Source organism: Lissotriton helveticus, chromosome 10 (assembly GCF_964261635.1).
Source record: "Lissotriton helveticus chromosome 10, aLisHel1.1, whole genome shotgun sequence".
Lineage (NCBI taxonomy): Eukaryota > Metazoa > Chordata > Amphibia > Caudata > Salamandridae > Lissotriton > Lissotriton helveticus.
The window spans coordinates 129,757,768-129,782,387 of NC_136071.1; the positions used below are offsets into that span (position 1 = coordinate 129,757,768).

Consider the following 24,620-nt stretch of genomic DNA (forward strand, 5'->3'; position numbering starts at 1 on the left):
GGTGTGCATACTGCCCTGGCCCAGTCGAATGTGTCCACCTTTGATGCTCCCCCTTTGGGCACCCTGGACTCCTTCCCACCCCTAGAACTGCAGGATCTTGAAGTCCTACTTAATAAGATCAAATCCGGCTCCCCTTTGGATACTTGCCCGCTGAAAATCATCAAGCAGTGTAGGGAGTCCTTCCTACCACCACTGCTAGAAATTATGAATCTAGCAATAAGAGATGGTGTCTTCCCCTTGGAATGGAAGAAAGCAGTAGTAAAACCTCTGCTAAAGAAGGCCTCCCTTGATCCGGAAGTCCTGAAAAACTTCCGGCCAATCTCGCTGCTTCCCGCCCCTGCGAAGATGCTTGAGGCACACCTGAATAAGCATCTCGCCGCTTTTGTGGAAAGCTCGGGTTGTCTTGACTCTTCCCAGCATGGATTCAGGAGGGAACATAGCACCGAGTCGGCCCTCACTGTCGTGCTCGATAACATCCGCACGACAGTGGATAGAGGCCAGACCACCCTCCTGGTCCTGCTAGACCTAACTGCGGCCTTTGATACCCTCTCTCCCTCAGTTCTTTCATCTCGTCTGAGGGATGTGGGGGTGAAGGGCGCAGCTCTAGATCTCCTGACTTCCTTCCTTACTGGGAGGGAACAAAGAGTCAAGATGGGTGAGTTTTTATCTCCATCCCGGCCTGTGCTATGTGGGGTCCCACAAGGGTCGGCTCTTAGCCCGACCCTATTTAACATCTATGTGACCCCACTGGCCAGACTAATAAGAACTTTCGGGATGGAGGTAGTTTCCTATGCTGACGACACCCAAATACTCGTCTCTCTCTCCCATTCAGATGTGCAGACCGTCTCCAAATTTAGATCATGTATGGAGGCGGTTGGTCACTGGATGATTCAGAACTCTCTCAAACTGAATGGGGAGAAGACTGAGGTGATGGTGTTTGGTGGGAACGAAAACATCTGGTCTTCTAGCTGGTGGCCTGACTCGCTTGGAGTGTGTCCCTCCCCCACTACATCTGCAAAAAATCTTGGGGTGATGGTAGATCCTGCCTTGGATATGGGCAGACAGGTGAGTAGGACCATTTCCACCTGTTGGGGCCTTATCCATACCCTGCGAAGGATCAGGAAATATCTTTCTGTGCAGTCCAGAAGGCAAATAGCTGTCGCGCTCATTGGCTCTCGCCTGGACTACTGCAATGCGCTGTATGCGGGCCTAAACAAGACCCTCCTACAGCGCTTGCAGGTAGTCCAGAATGCCGCGGCCAGATTTGTCTTGGATGTTCCTAGACGCTCATCGGCCACCTTGGCCAGAAAAACGTTGCACTGGCTCCCTGTAGAGTACCGAGTACGTTTCAAAGTCTTGTGCATGACATACAGAGCCATTGCAAGAAACTGTGACTCTGGAGTGGGTTCTATCATCTCCCACTACATCCCTGGAAGGAATCTGCGTTCCTCCGGGAAATTGCTTCTGTCAGTCCCTCGTGTGCGAAGAGCTAAATGGGGTGGTAGGGCTTTTTCCACTTTAGCTCCCAAATGGTGGAACGATCTTCCTTTGGACCTTAGGTCCCTACCCTCCCTGCAGACATTCCGCGGTGCCTTAAAGACCCGCCTCTTCTTGAAGGCCTATGTGTAATGATGATTGATTCAGACTTCTGATATTATTGTTAGGCGCCTTGATACCTGCGGGTTATTGTTCTGCGCAATATAAATTTTTATCAATCAATCAATCAATCAGGTAGGAATCTGGCCTGTTCCGTCGTGGATAGCTTGGAGGAACAATCATCAACCTGCTGGGTTTCTTTTGCCAATGCTTGAAAGTCATGAAGGAGTGACAGCACCCTATGAGTGGCGTAAGAGCCAGCCCTTAGAGCAAAAGTGGAAACCAGCATAAACCCTCTTGATGGCAGCCTCCACCTTCTTGTCAGTTGCATCGACGGGCTCCGCCCTCTGAAATAATAGTTCCACTGGAGGAGAAAGAATGCTGCCTTAACACCTTGGACGCTCAGGACGAGTTGAGTTCGTTATGAACCACGGCGCTCCGGTGCTCGTCATGGCCCGTGGAACGCTCAGGTGCGAGGAGAATTCCCCTGCTGTGCTGAGCGTTCCACGGGAGCCAATACACCTGTGACAAGCTCAGCTCGTCATGAGCACCGGAGCGCCGTAGCTCATGACGAGCTGAGCTCGTCATGAGCATGGGGGCGCTGTGCGCACCCCCCTCCCCCCCAGCACAGCGGGGGGAATAACCCCCGCAGTGAAGGGGTTAATGGAGTCGACTTTACTTATCTTCCTGAGTGATACTAACTTGACCAAAAAAAGTACAGGATGTGCAAAAGTTTGCCCTCACCTTTCCAGGTCATGGACAGGAAGTGTAGTGACAGCCATCATGGGGCTAAATAAAACTTTCCTTGTAATGGTGAATTCTGTACCTCGAGGAGACTGGAGCTCAAACTGTAAAGACAGTGACGAGGAAGATGGACAAGAAAGGTAATGGCCATGACACAGAGTGCCCTTAAGAGGGGACAAAAAGTTATTGCAGCTGCCCTTGGCCCAGTAAGTAGCTCCACCTCTCACCTCAACTGATTAAGAACAGGGTATATCCGGGAGGACATGGACATCTGGCATCTCCACAGCAGAGTCACTTACGGGTCAGTCTGACCAGTAAACTAGGTATTGAGGGGCAGATTTATGATGACTGGCGCATCCCCAGGGATGCGCCAGTCATATTGCGCTGCTGCGCCGCCACCCATGGTGCGCCGCATTTACAATGCGGCGCACCATGGGGCAAAAACGGCACAGATGCGTGACGCATCTGTGCCGTAAAGGCGGCGCATTGCTTGAGTTGCGTCGCAAGCGCGACGCAGCTCCAGCAAGGCTCGGGGTGCCCTATCTGACCAATGCTGCGTCAAGACCTACGCCTGCTTCAAGCAGGCGCAGGGTTTTGACGCAGCATTGGCCTGAAAGTGACTGAGTGAAATCTTATAGATTTCACTCAGCCACTTTTGCGAGGCGCACCTGCCCCGGAACGCCCATCCTGCGCTGGAACGCCCACAAGTGGCGCAGGGCTTTACAACGTGACGCATCTGCCTAGATGCGTCACGTTGTAAATGGGTCGTAGGGATGCGCCACGTTTACGCCGCAGTTGCGTGACGTAAACATGGCGCATTACCATCATAAATCTGCCCCTGGGTTTTTCTTTTTCAAGCGTCACCGCGCAAAAGGACATCCACTTAGTACTTTTCCGGGTGTAGTTTATTTCAGATAATCAAGTTACATATTGTTAGCTTCAACTTATCTGTGGTATACCAAGCCTATGTGTGTAAACACTGCTCCTCACTTTATGGTAAAACAAGAGTTGTTTGTTGATTCAGCTGACGAAAGCAAACTTAACATTGTTTTTTTGTCTTAATTGCCTCTGCATCGTGTGCAGAAGGGCAGCCTTCCGTGGGGCCTTTACTTTCTGAAGTGCTCTGTTTTCAAGAGTTTGCCAAAAACACAGAATTTGGAACAGGCTGAGCCTTTCCAGATAGAAAGGGAAGAGGATAAGATGTTTTCAAGTCCTTGGTAAAGGGGAAAACAAGAACTGAGCGCCGAGAAGGGGGGAGCCGCACCACAGAGCCCCGGCCGGTTGCCAGGCGTGCTCGGCAGCATGACCGCGCCGCATTCAGCGCTTGTAATGAAAGCCAGCACCGAACACATTACACAGTGTTTCTGCCGAGAGCCAGCCGGCCCTCGGTGATTGGAATCAATAAAAAACACTCGGCGAGGGGCCCGGTGGGGGTGAGAGCGAGGCGCAGCGGACTGCCGCTTCCTGACGATTTCCCCATCTCCCTCCCCCGGAGTTAAAACTTTCACGATCACCAGGACAAGCGCCTCTTTCCTTTCAGGAATCGCAAGGACAGGACATGTTGCTATTTTGTGTTTAGCCTGTTCCCGGCCCTCCCCCTTCCACGGTCAGAAAGAAAAGGATTGTTTTCAGGCAGAGACGTCACACTTTCCCGGACAAGTGCACTCCCCGCCCCCTCCTCTTCCAGGACACTCGAATCACTTTCTCCAAAAAAATAAAAGAATGCTGCAAAAGTGAAAGACGCAGGAGGGAGCGGAGTACCAACCGGAGGGAAACAAAATTGAGCGAAATTACCAGAATGTCAGCTGCTGCCGGGGAGGTTTCAGGAGCCCGGCAGGACCGACCCAGGCGAGTGAGACGGCGCCTCAGGCTTCCTGCCTAATGTGGACATTTTAATCGACAAAGATGCACTTGGAACCTTCATAATCCGCGCCCTGGTAAGTTACAGCTTATTGTATTTTTTGTTTTCTCCCATTTTAAACCGGTGTTTCTTTTTAAACAGTCTTTAAAGGACGTGTTCCCCCGAGCCTGCCTTCTTTCACTTTACTTGAGAATGTTTACGTTTTACGTCCTGAGCCTTGTTCAGGAACGTGATGGATGGCACGCTCAACCTCTCGCCACCAAATGTTCCTTCCTAAGTGTTACCAAATGTTCCCTCCCCTCCCTACATCCGCTAAGCTTTGGTAATGAGCAGATTAGACCGGGGCAATATTTACTAAACGCCGAGACTTAGTAGCTTGCAGCGGGGACTTGTTTAAAATTTAAAACAATATTTCTTTTTTCATATAAAACTTGGTAGATTGCAGTGTAGGGTCTGGTTTAAACTTGAAAACCAAAAATATTAACATCTAGATATATATTTGAGCAGAAACTAACCTTGAGGTTGCACTGTGGCTCAACCTTATAGTACCTATGAAATTGCTTTACGTCTGCAACAACCCAGCTAACAAACTGTCCCTAGGAAGATAAGATAACATAACATGTAGAACAAACTATTACACTTTCCGTGCCTTATTAAGCAAAAATCAGGTTGTTGTGATTTAGTACTAACTTCAATGGACATAATATAAATAAATATATATATATATATATATATATATATATATATTATATGTCCTTAAGAACTGGATATGTTTAAAGCTAAATACTCGACTGTGTTTTTGCTACGTTCACTTCATAAGTTAATTACATAGTGCATTACGACCCAGAAAGTAAGTCTGCGCACAACTCTTATCTTTGGCGTGCTTCTTTTAACTTGGACAGATACTGGAATGCTATCAACAGTGTGACGCAATCCGGTCACAGCTTTTTAATCACAAACACTTTGAATTCTGGGACTTCTTTAATGTTACCTGCTCTAAAATCACTCCATAGAAATGGATGTCAATTGGCTAAAACAGCCCTGACTTGGTGGTGGTCTTATATGGGGTGTGAGGTCAAATCACAGCTATGGTGTACTTTTTAGAAACATCCATCTATAAGATCATATTTCATATGTTTGCAGCTTATCCATATTTAGCATCTAGATGGTTCACGGCCCAGCTGGCACGCAACCTTCAGCATCGTAGTCTTGAGTTGCGTCAAGATGTCATGAATGGAGTTCTTCACTTACAACAGCGTTTTACCTTAAAATAATCTATAACGACCATGAATTCGGCTATCCTTGTGTTTTCCAACTTTGGTTTTGGAATATGATGTGGTGTATCTATTGACGTAAAATGTCAGTGTGGGGAGGTTAGGATTGCACTTTAGCGTGTCTACCTCACGTGACCTCTATGTACAAATGTACAATACATATCTACTCAGACTGCTTATGGTCCATAATGCTGATATTTGTTGACCGTTTATGGCATGTCCCTCCTTGACTCAATGGACAAATAGCGTTACATCAATACTGCACCATGACCCTGATTTGTTGGAAGGAGTTGGCAAATCAGTCGATAGATAATCAACTTAGTAGATCCACAAACTTGGATACTGATGCTGCGGTACAAAATCTGAACATAATGACGAAATTGGAGGTCACCTAAAAGCATTTTGTGGTCAAGGAAGGGAAATAACATTAGGTCAATCTGTGGGTGGCTCGAAAGTGTGGAGGACGATTTCTGCATTATTCTCGTATGGGTTCATGTTGTTAATTTAGAATTGGAAGACCTGACATACGATTCCAGGAACTCCCTGAACATACGAAACATGTATTAAAGTTCTTGCAAGTGGCAGCATGACCACAGTATCAAAACACGCGGTAGCACCCTCCACCAAGAATTATTCATAAGATGGGGGCTTAGTCGGACGCCAAAATAATATATAAGACCTGCAGCAAGAGTACAAAAAGGAAATAGAAAGAGGAGCGACTGAGGTAGTGGGCAAGGGTATGTAGATAGTTTGTATGTGGCAGTCAGGATAGGGTCACATTGACTAAGTCTCTTTGTGTATATTCACAAAACTATCTAACAATATTAAGTATGAGCTTTGTAGAATTTTATAGACCTCAACTGTTTCAATTTCTTTGGCGGTAGGTTCCAAAGTACTGAGCGAATGGAATGACTCCTGTTTACTTATCTGTGTCCTCCCCCACTTCTGACGTTCCTCCATTTTGCAACTTTGCCAGCTGGAATTCTCTACTTCCAGTTGCAATAAATCCATCCGAATGCGCAGCTGGCTTCTGATCCTCGTTATAGCTCATTAAAACCCTCTGCTGTTCCGCTGCATCCTTCATTTTGAGACCTCGCCCAGGAATGTTTGTAATTTTTCATCCCCCAACATCTGCATTGTCTTGTCTCCAGTCTTCAGTCTATCAGATTTCTGACTACTACTGCAAATTTAGTTCCTCTTGTTCATTGACTAATACAGAATCTGGTTGGAGGGTTTTGCTGTCCCCGCCCCTTTTCCACACTTGTGAAGCACCTCATGGTTATCTAAATGGCCCGCTCCTCCTCGCATTCTAAGTTATTGTTCTAGAGAAGTTTATCATCACCGTTTCTTTTTCCTATCACATTTCTACACAATATACCCACATGTTTCTCTCCTTTAATGATTATTCATATTCAGACACCCATCTGTCCACCTTTCTAAAGTTAGGTTCAATTGTCTTTACCAATCAAGTTTTTCAGTGTTGAGAACATTTGCCCTCGTCTAGCTTTTCAGTGTCTATTTGCCAAATTAAACTTTGATTATTTCTCTTCTCGATTACTGCTCTTAAATGCATGGCTTTCTCCATGCCTGCTTTGTCCTTTCTCATGTTCAAATATATTTTCATTATTTAGATTATGTTGTCTATGTTTTTGGCCACTGTCCTTAACAAATCCTCAAATGTTTGTCACAGAAGGGAGCTTGATATATCATCTTATTTCCTATTTTATTCTGTTTATTGTATTATATGTTTAAACTTTCTGGTCTCATTATATTTCTTCATTCTGAATAAAAGTCCCCTTCCAAAACTTTTGCTTCTCCAGGGGTATGATTTACCCCTCTGGTCTTCTCTCACACCCCTCCATAATTTCAGTTTTCTGATATTTTTATATCAATCAATCGGGTGTTTGTATAGAAGGCTACTCACCTGTGAGTACATCAAGGCACTAAGGGGGTTGGGGGCTGCTGGTACACCTGGGTGTGGAGGTTCAGTTGAAGAGCCAGGTCTTTCCTGAACTGTGTCAACAACGCAGATTGCCTGGGGTGGAGAGGCAGGGTGTTCCAGGTCTTGGCAGGAAGGTAAGACAAGGATATTTCTCCGGTTCTGGTCTTGTGGATCTGTGGGACGGAGGCCAGGGCAAGATGGGCAGAACGGAGTTGTCTGGCAGGTGTGTGTAAATTAAAACGGTGGTTGAGATCTGCTGGTCCTGCGCCGTGGAGAGCTTTGTAGGCATGTGTGATTAGCTTGAAGGTGATTCTCTTGTTGACTGGGAGCCAGTGGAGTTGTCCAGCTGCGGATGTCAATGACCAGTCTGGCAGAGGCGTTTTGGATGTTCTGTAGTTTGCTGAGCTGCTTCTGGGTGACGCCGGCGTAGAGTGCGTTGCCATTGTCCAGTCTACTGGTGATGAGTGTATGGGTGACCGTCTTTCTGGATTCTGTGGGGAGCCATCTGAAAGTCTTTCGAAGCAGGTGGAGCATGTGGAAACATGATGAAGATAATGAACCGCCAAATCAACGCAGTGAGAGTGAGGAGTCCAGTATGATGACAGTCATATTGCACACACTTTGGGAATCTTTAATAGTTTGTATTTCTTTCTCCCTCGCTAGTTGGGGAAAGCAATGGAAACGTTTGAATCACCATGTGAGCAACATTGAGGTGGAGGACCGATGAGGGATTTGGCTATAGCAAAGGAAAAGGCCCATACGGACCTATAGCTTCTGTAGATTCACAACCTCACAGGACGATACTCTGCTATTTATACATCTGCCCTGCAGGAGTTAGCTGGCCAAAATACGCCTGAACTAATTCTTTACGGCAGCAGTGGAGAAGGCATTGGACAAGCTCCAATGGCACAATTATGACCATTGAGAAAAAACTGGGTGGGTCCTGGCAACACAGTTATAACAGAGGGAATCTCAATTGGCCATTTCAGCAATTTGAGGCATATCCGGTTCATTTGCTGGTTCACCACCTTGACATTGCGGGACATTTTGCTTCTTATTAATACTCCCTCCACATTTCAGAATCCAGAGGTTCAGCTGCTAACGTTGATGTATTCTTGGCCCCACTGCATTTTTCTATTCTGTTGAAGGAGGGTTGTGCTCTCCTAGCAGGGAAGTACACAGACAAAGAGGTGGCAGAGCAATTTCCTCCCTACCAATGTGCATATGCCTGAGAGAGGAAGATTCCCAGATGAGTTTTACAAGTTTGGAAAAGGTTTTCTAGTGCCTTTCCTGACCCGGGCATACCATGGAAGCTGTAGAGAGTGGCTCCTTGGGTGCCATATCTAATATCGTCACTATCACCCTTCTCCTTATGGAAAATAAGGAGCAGTTGGAGTGTGTTAGCCATCGCTCAATCTTCCAGATCCATGTTGATTTCTAAATAATTTCCAAAATACTGGGGGTATGATTGAGCAAAGTGATTCACCCATGAATTTCTGAATATCAGGTGGGTTTGTACCAGGCCATTGCTCCTGCAACCACAAACGGATGCTGGTGCACCTCCTTTGGCTGACAAAAAAGAATTCAGATGAAATGTTAGCGCACTTACTAGATGCTGAGAAAGCGTTTGATCCGGTAGAATGGTCATACTCTTTTCATGTCATGTCTCGCATCGTGTTAGGGCATGAATTTCTGCGCAAGGTGTGCCTTTTGTATGATTGACCTATTGGGGACGTCACCGGTGGAGGCTTCCTGTCTGCCACCTGCAAGATATGCCCTGGTACCCGGCAGGGGTGTCCCCTATTCCTGCTTCTCTCTCTCTCTCCTCCCCCTGAAGCCTCTGGTGATGGCGATCTTCCTATTGTGGCAGGTTGGGGCTATCCCCAGCGAGGCAGATGAGGTGAAAGCTCTATTCTACGCGGATGACATACTTTTTTTTGTTGCCCCACTCAGAAACTCTTATTGCTGCAATCATGCACATCATTAACAATATCTCTATATTGTCAGGCTACCAGATCATCTCTACGAAGTGTGAAATGCTCCTGGAGTCTATATTTATCACTATCACCAGCTTACGTGGCTATAACATGTAATGTGTACCCGGGAGGGCTTGGCTTCTGAATGTTCATATCAATAGGGGGCTTTCCGCAAAGTTTAGGACAGCCTTCTCTCACTGATGGCTCGAACCAGACAAGACAACTTGAAGTGGATGCATCTTAACTTATCTGTATGGTGTAAGGTACAGATGATCAAAAGGTCAGTGGCCTGCCAATTCAGTTACATTTTCTGTATGTTACCCCTCCTGGTTCCCCATCCATGTGTTGCTGTAATCAAGGCAGATATAGGATTCTGGATCTGGAGTGGACGCAAAGTCAGGCTGAGAGTGCCTCGACTGTGGGAGGATGCCATAGCAAGGGGCCTTTGACACATGACTTGCATGACTCTATATAGCTTGGCCTTTCACCCCGCAACTATCCTCTATGCCGTATATCCGTATGCGGCCCGGCTGTAGGTGCCACTGGAGCAACTTCTCAGTTGCCCTAATTTGGCTCTCCCTGTCTACCGCACCACCATGAACCGCTTAGTGGCGACAAACCTGATGTTACTTGCAACAGCCTGGCTTCTACCTTCCTGTCTACCTCACAAGGCACTACTGTAGCATAATGTGGGACGTAGCAGGGTAACCGTTGTGTTAGGTGTCCTGGTAGGGCATGGGCCTGAAACACGTAGATCAGCTAGACAGCGGAGGCACTCAAATCATTAAAAGCCTTGAAACTTGAATTTGGTCTTTCGGACGTAGATCTCTAGTGGTACCTCCATGTGATCCATTGTCTTCACGCGCTGCATTAGGGTCATCACCAACTGACCATTTGAGCCTGATTATAAGTAAAGGTGCTATTTAGCTCACCTTGCAAATAATGATACCCTGGGGTTCATTATTTATCGGGTGCAATAAATAGCACATATTACGATTTATTGGGGAATAACATGCTGATTTTGGCGTTTTAACACACCAAAATCTGCATGGTACAGTAAACACAGCACACATTTCCCCTGTTAAATTTCGGCAGGTTTACCGTGCCAACATTTAACGAAGATATTTAATGCCTCCAATAGTTATCTGATGCGTTAAATACCTTTTAACTCATAATTCTGACCCATGTGTAAACAGATGTTTCTGCACAGGTCGGAATATAACAAGCAACTAATAATCAGACCCGTTGTCTTCTCCTTTACTCCAATACCAACAGCCCTGGAACCAGTCCCAAGAGGTGGTCTCAGGACTGTTTGGGGTTTTCATTAAAACCCTGCATTCGGGTTCCTCCCTCAACACAACCGGACTAATGTGCCGGACGCTTTTTGCCGAAGGATTTCCTCCGAAAGTCTGGGCAAAACTGCTTCTCGATTATGAAAGGGTACTGATTCCAGGCTGAAGTTCTTGTATATCAAGGTTATGAATGATTGGTATTGATCTACTTGGAAAATAAAAAGGGCCGAGCTCCATGACCTTTGCTGGAGATGTGACTCTGACAACTGTAACCTCTATCACATTCTTTAGTCTTGCCTGGCCCCAGCAAGATAATGGATGACTGTGTGTCTGCAATTATGTCACTATTGTTCCCTTTCAATATCCCCCTGTCCTCAACTGGCAATCTCTCTGTGTCTGAGGTACCAGACCTGACTACTCATGCTCATCGCTAACTGGGGACTTCACTTGCAGTGGCCTAAATGTGCATTCGTCAACATTTCGATCAACTCTCCACAACGGCATGTCATAAATGGCTGGTCGAGTTATAGAGAGTGGTCAATCCATACAAACTCGATACAAGCTCAAGACAAACTAGACGCCTTTGCTGGGATTTGGAGAGCCTTTCTAGAATTGGAAGGGATCACCACCAAATTGTTTCTCTTTTAGTCCTCCTGCAATATAGACCTACTCTACCAAGTGCGGAACTGAAGGAAACCTCTCCATTCCCATCCATCGACTCTTGCAACTCACCTTAATATGAGCTTTTTGACCAGTCTAAGCGGCCGTATCACCCCCGTACTCCTAGTTGAAGGATATTGGCTTGTCTCTGCACCTAATGTTGATTGTCGTCTTGCACATAGCTCTTCCTGCTCTCCATGCTTCAGTGACTCCCCTACCAAAGTGGATGTCACAGTGTGAGATAACGTTCACCCATGCACGCTGGGTGTTCACCATCGACAGTGGGTGTTCACCACCTCGCCTTAATGACCTTACAGTACGTTTATATTATGTGTGGGTGGAGGGGCGTGGGCGATGGTAACTGGAGTGCTGTATATATTGAGCATGCTGTTTGTGGGTTCTCATCTCTCCTGGTTGGTCGTCCGTGCCTTGTGGGAATTATTCTGAGCTTCAGGGTGTGACCTGGCTCCTATGATCTCCACACTTGTTTCTGACTTAGGACTCTAGTTAGATCTCGGCGATTGGAATATTCCGTCACAAAAGTGACTGATATCCCGTCCACCGTGTTATAATCTCCATAGGATATAATGAGATCGTAATACAGCGGACGGGATATCCGTATATGTTTGTGACTGAGTATTCCCCTCCGCAAAGATCTAAATCAGGACCTTAGCCTCGTATGATGGCGACCGTCAATCAACCTGCTGTACCATTCCCCCTCATTTCACCCCACCTTCTCTGTCATTATCCCCCAGTAGGTTTGAAGGTTTCTGTACGGTTTCTAAAATGCATGTACTGTGTGTTCTTGGACATCTTTGTATGATGGCTGACCTGTTGTCCGCGCATCCTTCGTATCAACACTTTGTTTCTGGGTCTCCTTCTTCCCTGTATGCAAATGTTCTAAGTAAATAAATGCTGCAAAAAACGTGAGCCTCTCTTAATCTCTTCATCTTACATGTTACAATGCATATACATATTGGATGCTTACATTTTGAGTTCTAGTATGTATGCTCCTGAACATTATTCGGACATGTATAGCAGTTTTCCATAGACCCCTTTATCCACCAAGCATATTTTCCTCCTTACAACTTAAGACCAGTCGAGAAAACTTTAACTTCCATCACAATGTATTAAATAACCCCTCACATCCATAGCACTGACTTGGAATAGAAATCACAGACCTCTGACAGAAGAAGCACGAATGTCACCACAGAGTAACCACTGAGCCTCAAAACGATAAGCAGACAAGCATCCAAGAAAGTGAAGTGAGAGCAAAGGGAAGAAATTACCTTGGACTCAAAAATTGTCTTGGGCAATTTATAAACATAGTAATAATCTCTGGTCCCATTGTTGAGTCTACATTTTCATTTCCCAGGAACGTATATTCGTGGAAAGAGTTCAGAATGTTGTCTGCAAGAAGAGGTTTGCTAAGTTATGCATTGGGCAGGACCTTGCCAGGGTCCTGGGAAAAGCAGCATTTCATGGGACTCAGCTGGAAAGGGAAGGACGTGACTGACACTTCTGCAGAACTTCAGCTGGCAAAACATTTCTAACTTTACATACCAATTACAAATGTTGCAATGTTACATGCAGGCCCTCCAACCATGTGTCCATCCTATTACTCCAGAAATCCTAGCCTGAAATGGGCATAGCACCCCACCTTTGCCCCCCACCATCGCAAATGCGAGCTTCATCCTTAGTTGTCTAACGGGTAATGAGCTTCCAGAGCTGTGAACAAGGCAGGCTTGGGGAACCTTTTGAGTGCTAAAAGCCCCTTCCAGGCCACACAAGATTAGGTGAGCATTAAGGTCATCTCACTCCATGTCAGTAGAGACACTGTTCCAGTCATGGACTTTTATGTGAAAGCAGAATACATTCTGAGTATTAGAATCTTGGTTGCAATATCCCACACAGCACAACCCATTAGCTAGGACAGGTGTCCTACTTCGAATGCAGAGCAGGAATATGTCATGCCGTCGCCTAGCGCCTGCATCTCAACATCATAAACCACCAAGATAACACATACAAACAACCAACAGAACGCCTGACCATCCATTTACAAGGAAGACAAACCAACAGCACCAACCAGTATGGAGATACGTGCACAAATTCAAGATGAAACCAGATTGAACATTCCACGCACATCACAAACACATTCCACTAAACACTACTTAAACATCCAACGCACCTTAAACATACAGCCACCACTCCATGTTCAGTCTATCTCTACCAGCTGGGAAACAGCCAGTTTAGCAATCTAAAATATGCTTAAACAACTAGTAAATCCTCTTACCACACCTCCTTGAGAGCGGAATCATACATCCTCAGTTTAACTAACTATACATGGTCACCCAATGGCCACAGCTCCATATCATCTAAGAATGAGATGGAGAACTTTAATAGTGTGGAACACAACCAGGATGACCAACAGAGTGCTTTAGGTGTTTCTAAAGCATACTGAGCTTTATGCAGATGCCTCAAACATAACACGGCATCATGGGCACATGGCATAATTGGGAAAACCTTTGACATTGCATGTGGTGTTTTGGTCAAGGCTACTGCAAATTTTCCTTCCCATTCAGTCCGATAAGTGACAATTGTCAAAACCTGCCATGGCACATTGGAAGGTAAGGGAATTCTAGAAGTGATAGGGCAGTATACGAAAAAATTGAATGATAATGAAAACATTACAAACATTGGTGATAAGTTCCCTTTGTCGGTGCCAGGTCAAGAAAAATGTCACTGTGACGAGACAGTATCCCACTTCATAATATACAGCTAAAACTAGGACAACCTTCCTGGGCCATTTTGCTATAAATTTATGTCATGCTATGATTTGTAATCACATCTACTTAGACCTACGGTACCAGCCCGCTGCATGCACTCCCTAGATCTAACCTTTAGTGTGTCTTCTACAATAATCATTTCCTTATCCTGTTAGCGCCGTGTTCCTTGTAAATTCCTCATCTTTGTTTACGGCGGTACTAAACCCGTAAAACCACTGTAAAAATAGTTCACCTCAGCATTGTGCAATGCCACTATATTTACGATGAAAAAGTACAGCCTTGTGTACATATTAAATTCTTTAACAATCTTACCGCATGCATCACTATGCACATACCATCTCCAGAATGTTTTTACATTTTTACTTATATTATATAAGGCAGTATTTGAGTAGAACACAAGGTACATACATTTAATCCCATGACGTTTTTCTACAGATGACGGGAAATTGATGTTATATGGGTATCCCTAAGAGCCTTATCACTAGAAGCTTTTACCCACCTGTTGGGGACCTCAACGTCCTACTTGTGAGGTTAGTATCTGACATTGAGTGTAAAGCTTGCTCATAGCAGAAGAGGGCAGCAAGGTACATAAACTGTCTGCATAACCTCTGCACCCTAGAAAAGTATTCTCCACTGTCAACTAAATGTAATGTAATTAAGTAAAAATAAAAAATGACAATCTAGAGATCATTATCTCGCTTAAAAAAAGTAGCACAAAAAAATGCATTAAATCCACCCCATTTTGTTTCTGCTAATTATTACACATAATATGGATACCAAACAATTTCTTTTCTCATCTGTATTTATTATAAAAAATTGAAAAACTGAGCTGATATTGTAATCAGTCGTCCCTCAGGCTGCGACTATAATGTTTTGATGCCAAAAGCTGTGGCGAGTGACTGTGTCAGGAGTGTAAAAATATTTGTGGTCTAGCTACGTCAGCATACCAATTGACAAACAAGCCCCCCCCGTGCAGGATAAATGCCCAATTTCTGTTTATCAAAATGAGATTTGGCGTAAACTTATAGCTTTTAAACCTTTTTCCCAGTTGTATTTTTAATCCTATGGAGGACTAGAGCAGTGCTTGTTTTGAGCCAGTGGTTTCCAGTGCTCAGCACCTGCAGTTGATTGTCAACACCTGCGCTTCTGACAGTCTGCCACATGATGGCGCTGTTTTTCTAAAATGGAGATGAACAGAACAACTGTTGATTATTAATTCAATATACAGTAAAAATGACTAATACCTGCTGCCTAAACCATTCTTGTAGCTTGGGGGGGCCTGTATTAGTCTGAATTGTCACACTTGTAGGGTGTGATGGTTAGTAGTTGTGTTGGTTGTGTTAATAGCGGTGCTAGCGGGGGAAGAGGGTGGTGCAAGTTACAATGGGCTCCTGCTGAGGACCCTGACACTTATTTATTTTTTTACAAATTAAAACACTGAGGGACCAGCAGCTTTGCCCAATATTACCTTAATTAACTTCTGAACCTCAGTGCTCTGAATCCAGCCACTTTCACAAGGAGCCTTAACATTTACAGTGTGTTTCAGTTGTTAGTTTTTTAAGTGTAATAGGAATTCAGTGAACATAAAGACGCATGCTAAAAAATTTGTAATGTAAAATATGTTGTTAAACTGGTTAAGGCTAACCATAATCTAGCAAAAAGTCCTATAGACATCTAAATACGAGTGCGGATTTGTTTAGAATAAAGATGTGATAAATGCTGGTTGCATAATTTTTCTTTCGGGGAACAAAAATAAATGTTGGTAAATACCAATACAATTGGACAAAATATAAAATGGATACATGGAGAAAAAAGTAGTGGATATTTATACCATAAAACTGCGAACTTAAATTATAAATAAGGAAATGTGAACCCTGGGCAAACTTGTAAAATAGGCAACTTATGGTGACTGGTTTGCCCTGGTAATAATCGAAATGGAGAACCAAATGTTCTCTAACAAAAATGAGTTTATAATTGAAAGTTTAAATAACACCAAGTGTTTTTTTAGATTCTTCTTGGCCTGATTTGGGTTGTAATGCAGCATTTAATTTCTGGAGAAATGGTGTCCACTATAAACATATATTGGTGGAGGAAATTCCATTGGTGGACTTCTCCAATTTTTGTATTTCCTTTAAAATTGAGTATTCTCCGTCACCACCAAACTCAAAACCAAGGCCCTTACAGTTTCAATGTAAATATCCAATCAAGTGTTTGCTCGGGCTTGGTATAATTAGCCTGCATTCCTCAAACAGTGCAAAAAGCATCTGGGTTTTTACAGTAGCAGGTGCAAATTTATTAGGTTGTCCATGGACACGGTCGAAAATCAAAAAAGCAATGCAGGATTAAGCTCACAAATTAAAACCCGGTTTGTGCTAACTAAAACTTACCTGTTAAAAGTGTTTATATTCGAACTTGATTTAAGAAGTGGGTATTGCATCAAAATGGGTTTGTTGTGGGGTTAAAAAGCATAGTTTCAGACCTTCTTGCTAAGCACGCTGCTGTAAGGCTGGAGTAAACAATACCGTAATGATTGCATAAAAGCGTGTTACGTGTTACACTATGGCATGTCTGCTTGGCACACTACAGCCCTGGGCATGAAATAGGATATCAATGCTCTTTCAAAGTGAAGCAAGGAAATGAGTCCAAGTCCCCAGCTGTGAGCCATCCAATTTTCCTTTGAGAGAAATACAGCAAACTACTTTTCTTCTGTGGCCAATACCTCTTCCAAATCTCAGTTGCCATTTAATAGATTATTTTCTGCTAAGACCCCTGCCTGTGCTTTTTTTTACTAGATTGTGCCCGCCACTAATAAATTAAACTCACTGATTGCAAAATAACACTTTGATAGCAATTGCAGATTCAAGCCTGGAAATGGGGGACTAAAGTGTACTTGGCTCAAATAAGCTTTAGGCAGGGCAGGGCGGTGTTTTCGTTGAGGCAAATGCTGAGAGCCGCCTTATGGTTCCACCGCAGGTGGCCACAAGAGGGTGCCAGTTTGCAACAAAAGAACTTAAAATGGCTTGTTTGCTAAGGAGCGTGGTGTGCAAAGAATCAAAATTGAATTTCGATGGCACTCCGAAAGCCCTAAGAAAGAAGTCAAGGAAATTTAGTTATTTAGTACTAAATGCCACTTCGCATTGATTCACACAGATAGCACATCTGTTGCACTATCATTTTTTTATAATACAAACCGAGTTTTGCAATCTTCTTAAACTGCAATGTTCGGGTCATTTCTAAAACGACCGGCTTGCATTAACAAGCATTTATGTGAATACATCCCATACATAATTTATTAAATCTTTTACAGAGTTCCTCCAATTAGAAGATCAGGGTGGCAAGAACGGATGCCATCTGTAGGTGTGGAATGTTTACAAGAATATGTTTGCAGAGATACTGGAAAGATACACAAGTTCGCAACTTCTGCTTCTTCATTGTGATAAAATAACCACTGGTAGTTGTTGCCAATGACTCGGATGAACTGCACCAAATAAAAGCTGCCGACCTTGATTAGCAGACCAACTTGAAACCTAGGTAAGTACCGAATTAGGGCCCGATTGCAACTTTTGGTGGTGCGAGCGCGGGTAGCTCCACATCGCCGTGCCCCGCAACATCAAGAGTCAGTGACGCCTGCCTGCCAGATTAAACGTTTTTTTGTGGTCTGGCAGAAGAGCGGTGAGGCGGTCCAGCAGCTGGGTTATTTAAAAGGCTCATTGTGAGCCTGAAACAGCACCACCACTGGACCGCCAGTGCACGTCCCTGCACAGGAAGAAATGCATCGTGTTATGAATTTCTTCCTGTGCAGGACCTGGGGGTGCAGAAATACTGCATGCACCCCAGTGCACAGGGTCAAGAGGGACCCCTGTAGGGTTCGGCCCCCTTTCTTTCCCCTCCGACAGCCTTTTCATGGAGGAAGAACCTCCATGACCGCGCCAGCGGTGAGGAAAGTCATAATATGCTTGGCGGTGACTCAGGGCACCACCAAGTATATTATGGCCCTCAGACTGCCACAGGACGGAGGCTGCGGCGGTGCTATGGCAGTCCAACAGCTGAAGTCCTTATAGGGCGGTCCGACTGTTGGTGAAGTGGTGGTTGGACTTCACCGCCACACCCCCACGAGTATGGCAGTCCTTGGACCGCCAGACTAGTAATTAGGGCCTAAGTGTTTTTCCTAGAGCTGCGATATGACTTTTTCCACCATGAAATTCTGCACCCTAGTTGAATATGAAAAGCAAAACAACAATTTGATGAGGTTGCAGTGTGACATAGTGAAAAGATCAGATTTTTAACACAGGCTCCCTCAGATACACATCATTCCTAATTATGTTGCCATTGGCCTCTTAGTAAGCAAACGTTCCAGCCTTCCACTCACAAACACCCCCCAAAAAACACCCTAGAGCTAGAATGTAATCAAATGCATGAAAATAATCTTCAGGAGCAAAGTTCAAAGATCTTTGAAAGTTCTTTGAGTACAGTTAAGCTGAGATTTCTAACATAAGTAAATAAATAAAACAATGGTGATCTGAATCGTCCTCCGAGGGGAAGCTGCGTTATTTAAAGCCTGGTGGGGTTTTCAGTGGTTTGTTATCCTTCAGTAGTGCTCCATGCTAGGATTTAGAGAGGCAGCTTCACATTGGCTGGCTGCAGAGACATGGCAGCAAATGAATGGCCTTGACCCTAATCCAGAGTCATAGCTCATAGTAGAATTTTGGCAGTGCAGAATTCCAGGTAAACTACTCAGTATTGGGCAAAGCAGCAAAGAACAGTCATTTCATGGAAAGAAAAGTTTAAAGGGGAATTCCAGTGGCAATATGTGTGTGTGTGTTTTTTTTTTTTAAATGACAAAAAGACCAGGCCTGTGCCCTCTCCCCGAGACTGTATGTTTATTCTTGGATTAGATTTAAAAGCTGCACTTTGAGTGATGGTGCACAACCCTGCTGTTCACCCAGAGCTTTGAGTGACACTGAATGGTGCGTGATCCTGCTGTCCACCTCGTGCTTTGAGTGACACTGATTGGTGCGTGATCCTGCTGTCCACCCAGCGTGTTGAGTGACACTGATTGGTGCGTGATCCTGCTGTCCACCCAGTGCGTTGAGTGACACTGATTGGTGTGTGATCCTGCTGTCCACCTCGTGCTTTGAGTGACACTGATTGGTGCGTGATCCTGCTGTCCACCCAGCGCTTTGAGCGACACTGATTGGTGCATGATCCTGCTGTCCACCCAGTGCGTTGAGTGACACTGATTGGTGCGTGATCCTGCTGTCCACCCAGTGCGTTGAGTGACACTGATTGGTGTGTGATCCTGCTGTCCACCTCGTGCTTTGAGTGACACTGATTGGTGCGTGATCCTGCTGTCCACCCAGCGCTTTGAGCGACACTGATTGGTGCATGATCCTGCTGTCCACCCAGTGCGTTGAGTGACACTGATTGGTGCGTGATCCTGCTGTCCACCCAGCTCTTTGAGTGACACTGATTGGTGTGTGATCCTGCTGTCCACCCAGCGCGTTGTGACACTGATTGGTGTGTGATCCTGCTGTCCACCTCGTGCTTTGAGTGACACTGATTGGTGCGTGATCCTGCTGTCCACCCAGCGCTTTGAGCGACACTGATTGGTGCATGATCCTGCTGTCCACCCAGTGCGTTGAGTGACACTGATTGGTGCGTGATCCTGCTGTCCACCCAGCTCTTTGAGTGACACTGATTGGTGTGTGATCCTGCTGTCCACCCAGCGCGTTGTGACACTGATTGGTGTGTGATCCTGCTGTCCACCCAGCGAGTTGTGACACTGATTGGTGTGTAATCCTGCTGTCCACCCAGCGCTTTGAGTGACACTGATTTGTGCATGATCCCCCTGCCTCACTAGTGCTTTCAGTGTCTCTGCATAGTTCCACTGCCCCAGAAGTGCTTTGAGCGACACTGCATGGTGCAAGATCTCCCTGCCTCACTGGTGCTTTGTGCCACACTACATAGTCCCACCGCCCCAAGTCGTTGAGCGACACTGCATGGTGTAAGATCCCACTGTCTCACTGGTGCTTTGTGCCACACTGCATCGTCCCACTGCCCCACAAGTTGTTTGAGTGACACTGCATGGATGGTACATGATCCAGCTGTCTGACCAACACTTTGAGTGACTTGGAATATGCCTATCTATTTTCTTAATTCAATTTTTACTTCTTACACGTTTTACCCCAAGTTTTAAACGTGCTTTCCAGCCCCAAAAATATAATTTTCATTTTTAGTCTAAAATTTAGTACTACAAAATCTTTAGGCATATTTGCAATTTGGGAAAAACAATTGGAGCTTGAATGACAAGAGTAGAAAACCAGGATACAAAAAGGAGTGATATCCAGATAGCGGCACATCACTGTTGCATCTTGAGAAGAAGGCGCGAACTGTTGCGAAGTGACGATTGTGAGTTTTAGTAAGAGCTCTTTTCTGGATTCTTGTCTTGACAACTTTTAAAGACCAGGCATTAAACAGTCTATGCTTCCAAAGCTCCTTGTAGCTGCAGGAAATAGGGCGTTGTGATATCAAAAGCCCCAAAAGGCCTTAATTTGCACAGGTGGTTGTTTGTGCTAGTGAAATGAAATGAAATGAGAAAAAAATGTATATAGCGCAATAGCTACCCTGACGCATCCCAGCGCAGTAGACGGACGCAGGCAGGAGAGAGGACTCCGCGGTTTTAGAGGCAATTGTGGAGTGGTGTGGCTCACTGGTTAGAGGCGGCAGACCCGGAAGCAGAGTACGGCCCGGGACCAGGGTTCAATTCCCGACGCGGCAGGGTCGTGGACCAGGGTCAGCGGACTCGATAATTCTCGCTTTCGTGCCTACTCTAACCAGGGATCACACTCGGCAACTCTGGGCATTAGCTTGCCTCATCTCCACAACGGCCCCCCACATACGCCGGGGATGCCTGGTTTCACCTTGGAGATACCCAGTAGGGACCATCTCACAGGGAAAGCCAGGACGGGTTCCCCAGCGGTCTACAGCGCAGGGACGCCCCATTGCTGGGGTAGCCATGCGCTTTACAAGACAACCTAACATAACATTGTTAAAAAGTAGAGTTTTTAAAAGTTTGCAAAAGGGTAGGAGATTGGGCTCTGTCTGCATGCGTAGGGGAAGAGCATTCCAAAGCTTGGGGCAGTTGTAGGAGAAAGAGCGTCCTCCACATCTAGCTCTCTTAATCCTAGGTAGTAGGACAAAGGAGGAGGATGCTAAGCGGAGGTGCCTGTTGGGCTGGTAGGGAGTTATCACGGACCGGCTGATTATAGGGCCATTCTTCCAGAAAGCCTTGTGCACATGGCTTTAAATTGGATTCTCTCCCTGACCGATGGCCAGTGGAGGCTCCTTAGGGCGGGAGCTGCAGACTGTTGTTGGGGGATCTGGAGGAGCGTGCGAGCTACGCAGTTTTGGATTATTATTGGCCACTCTCACTCATTATGGAGACTAGGACTTTGTTTTCATCATCTGTCCAGTGCTGCATAGAGAAAGACAGAAATTATAGATAAAAGAAGAAGTAGAAAAATAGGAAGACAGTGACAAAAGGAGGCATCAGTAATTAAAAAGAGGCAAGAGTGATATAAAGAGGAAGGAAACCTACACAGTGGAAGAAAATGCATGATGTGGAAATAAGACATAGATCCTGATTACGAGTTGAGTGGGTTTAGGGCGGTCAAACCTGCTGAAATTTAATGGGCAAAAAGCACACAGTATATACCGTATCATGCAGATTTTGTTGCGTTAACTGCCAAAATCTGCATGATATCCCCATCAACTCTTAATAGGTGTTATTTATTGCACCTGATAAATAATGATACCGCGTGGCACGTTATTTATCACATGCGATATATATGTCTAAACTCCTATTTAGGGCCTAAATAGCTTTGGCACTGGGGCCCCCTAGTACAAATTTGAGCATCTGCTCCTATCCTGCAGGATGTAAAACCTTTTCTTGCACACAATAAAATGTAAATGCCAGTTAGTGAGCTGTACAAATATTTCAGAATGTATCAGAATTAGGAAAGGACAAATTAAGCTAATTTGTTTTTTTATAATTCTGAAGTAGTGTGAAAACAAATATTTTGATATGATCAAAACCAATCAATACACTAGATGATGCAGATTTCCATACATTATCATTTGTGCACCGTAGTTTTATCAGTAAATTGTATGTTGTTTCAATTGAAAATGTGTTGTTTGTAATGGCGGCGCGCTACCACACACTCCACTCTGTCACTCCACTCTGTCACTCCACTCTGTCACTCTACTCAACACCACTCTACTCCACACCGCTCTACTCCACAACATTCTTCCTCACTCCACTCTACTCTACCCCTATTTACGTCACTCCTCTCTGCTCCACTCTGACACCCCACAACACTCCACACTACTCCACTCCATCTTACTGTACTCTACACCACTTGATGCCCTACACCACTTGATGCCCCTCCCGACACACTACGCCACTTTACTTCACTCTAAGCCATTCCACTCCTTACTCTACTCTACACCACTTTACTCCATTCTACGCTACTCGCCTCTATTCCATTCCACTCTGCTACACTCTACGTCACTCTGTGATACCCTACTCCACTCTATACCACTACACTGTACAACACTACACCACTCCACTCTACAACACTGTAAAATACTCCACTCTATGCCATTCCATTCTACAACACTCTACTCCATCCCAGTCTATGACACTCTACTCCACACTACTCCATTCTACACCACCCCACACTATGCCACTCCCCCCTATGCTGCTCCACTCTGTGCCACTCCACTCTGACACTCTGGTCTCTACAACACTCCACGCCACTCTACATCATTCCACTCCACTCTACGCAACTCCACACCACTTTCTTCTACTCCACTAACTTGTAGCCATGCTGACCAGCAGCCACGCAGGTGTACAACATGACTAAAACACATTGGCATGCCAATAGCTCTTGCATAGGCAGGGCCTGTTGGCTTTGCCAATGCTTGATTTATATTTAGTTGTCTTTTGCAAAGTCTCTTTGTGGGTCGAATGTTCTAATAGCCTTAGAGCCCTTCTGCCATGAGCTATATCAACCATAGAAGGCCCTCTCCCTTGTCCTATGCTCTTGCTTGTGGCTCTATTCTGTAACCCAAGCAGAACTCTTTCACCAGCCATTATAGTCCTCAACAGTGAACGATAACACTATAGAACTGTTGCTTCTGGCCTTTGCTAGCTGATGCATAAAAGGCACAATGTGACTATAACACTTTTTTTTCTGAGGAGTGTGTGATTAGTCCCAGAGCTGAAGTTGGCCATAAACCGTCAAGACTGGTTTGTAATTTCTGGCAGGTAAGAAATCCTCTTTTGTGCTTTTACACTGATATTACAAGCCAAAAAACCTTCAGAGAGCGGCTTCTGTGCCAGCAATGAACACACAATAGAGGCTGACAGCCAAGGCACTCTTGCAGAAAATGAAAGAAGCAGGACTGGGAATGTGTCCACAGCATGCGATGTACTGGCTCGACGTTGTGAAGTTTGAGTAAATGAAAACTTCAAGCTCAAAGCATTTTCTACCTTACCTTAACTCATTAACTTTCATCTGATAACTTACCTGGGAACAAAGGCTAAATAGTTACCTTGTTCAAAGACAGAACTGACACATTTTGAGACTTAAGGAAAATGTGTGCAGACTGCCGCTTTGTTGTGGTGAAATGTGATGTACCATGATCAGTGGAGTGAGTTTGGGGGTAAAAAAAACAGGCTGCTAGCCATCATTTGTGTAAGAAAGCATATAAGTGCACAGAGAAGCTTCTAGCCTGAATGTGTTCCTAGTCAGCGTTATTGTTTAAAAATAATTCTGATTTGCTACTAACATGGGAACTCTTCCTACTGTAGAGAATCAAATGCTGTCAAATGTCCACCTAGGTGGAAATAGACAGTGACTCCAGGAGGTGGTTAATCAGCCCTCTACCCTGCAGACATCTAAGACCTGATTGACCAAGACCTTTATGTCTCATGGGTCCAAATTGAAGGTGAGTGGGACATAAATGGGAATAATCTGACAGCATGCAAAGGTATCTCAAAACTAAGGCTGGGCGGAATATTCCGTTCTGCCTGCGGAGATTTGGCCACCCGGCATTACTCTTTAGCACACAGTTCTGGCCAAATTCCACTAATCGCTGCGTAGTGGAATGTTTTTCACGCGGGGCTCCAGAATATTTCAGCTGGCAAGCGTGAGTGAGAATTGGCGTCCCCTAGTGCAATTTTCTAATGTGGGCGGTTGCCGTCATTCACTTGCGGTTACAGTCAGAGGGCTGCAGTTCGAGTAGATTTGCTGCCGCTCGAGTACATTTTCTACTCGAGTGGCAGCAAAATCAACTCTAATGTCCATGCCGTCTTGCACAACGCATGGTATCGTACGTGCTGAATTTCAGCACTGCTCCCGCTACCAGAGCGAAATTGCAGAGCAAACTGCATAGCTTCCACCCAGTGGCAGAATTCCGTGGAATC

General features: G+C 45.1%; 1 protein-coding gene across 2 annotated transcripts in view; it reads left to right on the top strand.

Moving 5' to 3' along the window:
* Positions 1–3,737: 3,737 nt before the first annotated feature.
* The window catches only part of GPR146 (G protein-coupled receptor 146), a 146,465-nt gene continuing 125,582 nt past the window's right edge, over positions 3,738–24,620 (top strand). Inside the window, exon 1 of one of the 2 annotated variants that reach the window (XM_078664928.1) lies at positions 3,738–4,277. The gene's annotated coding sequence lies outside the window, so the exon portion shown is untranslated. The remainder of the gene's footprint in view (positions 4,278–24,620) is intronic. The other variant, XM_078664926.1, reaches the window with a different exon arrangement.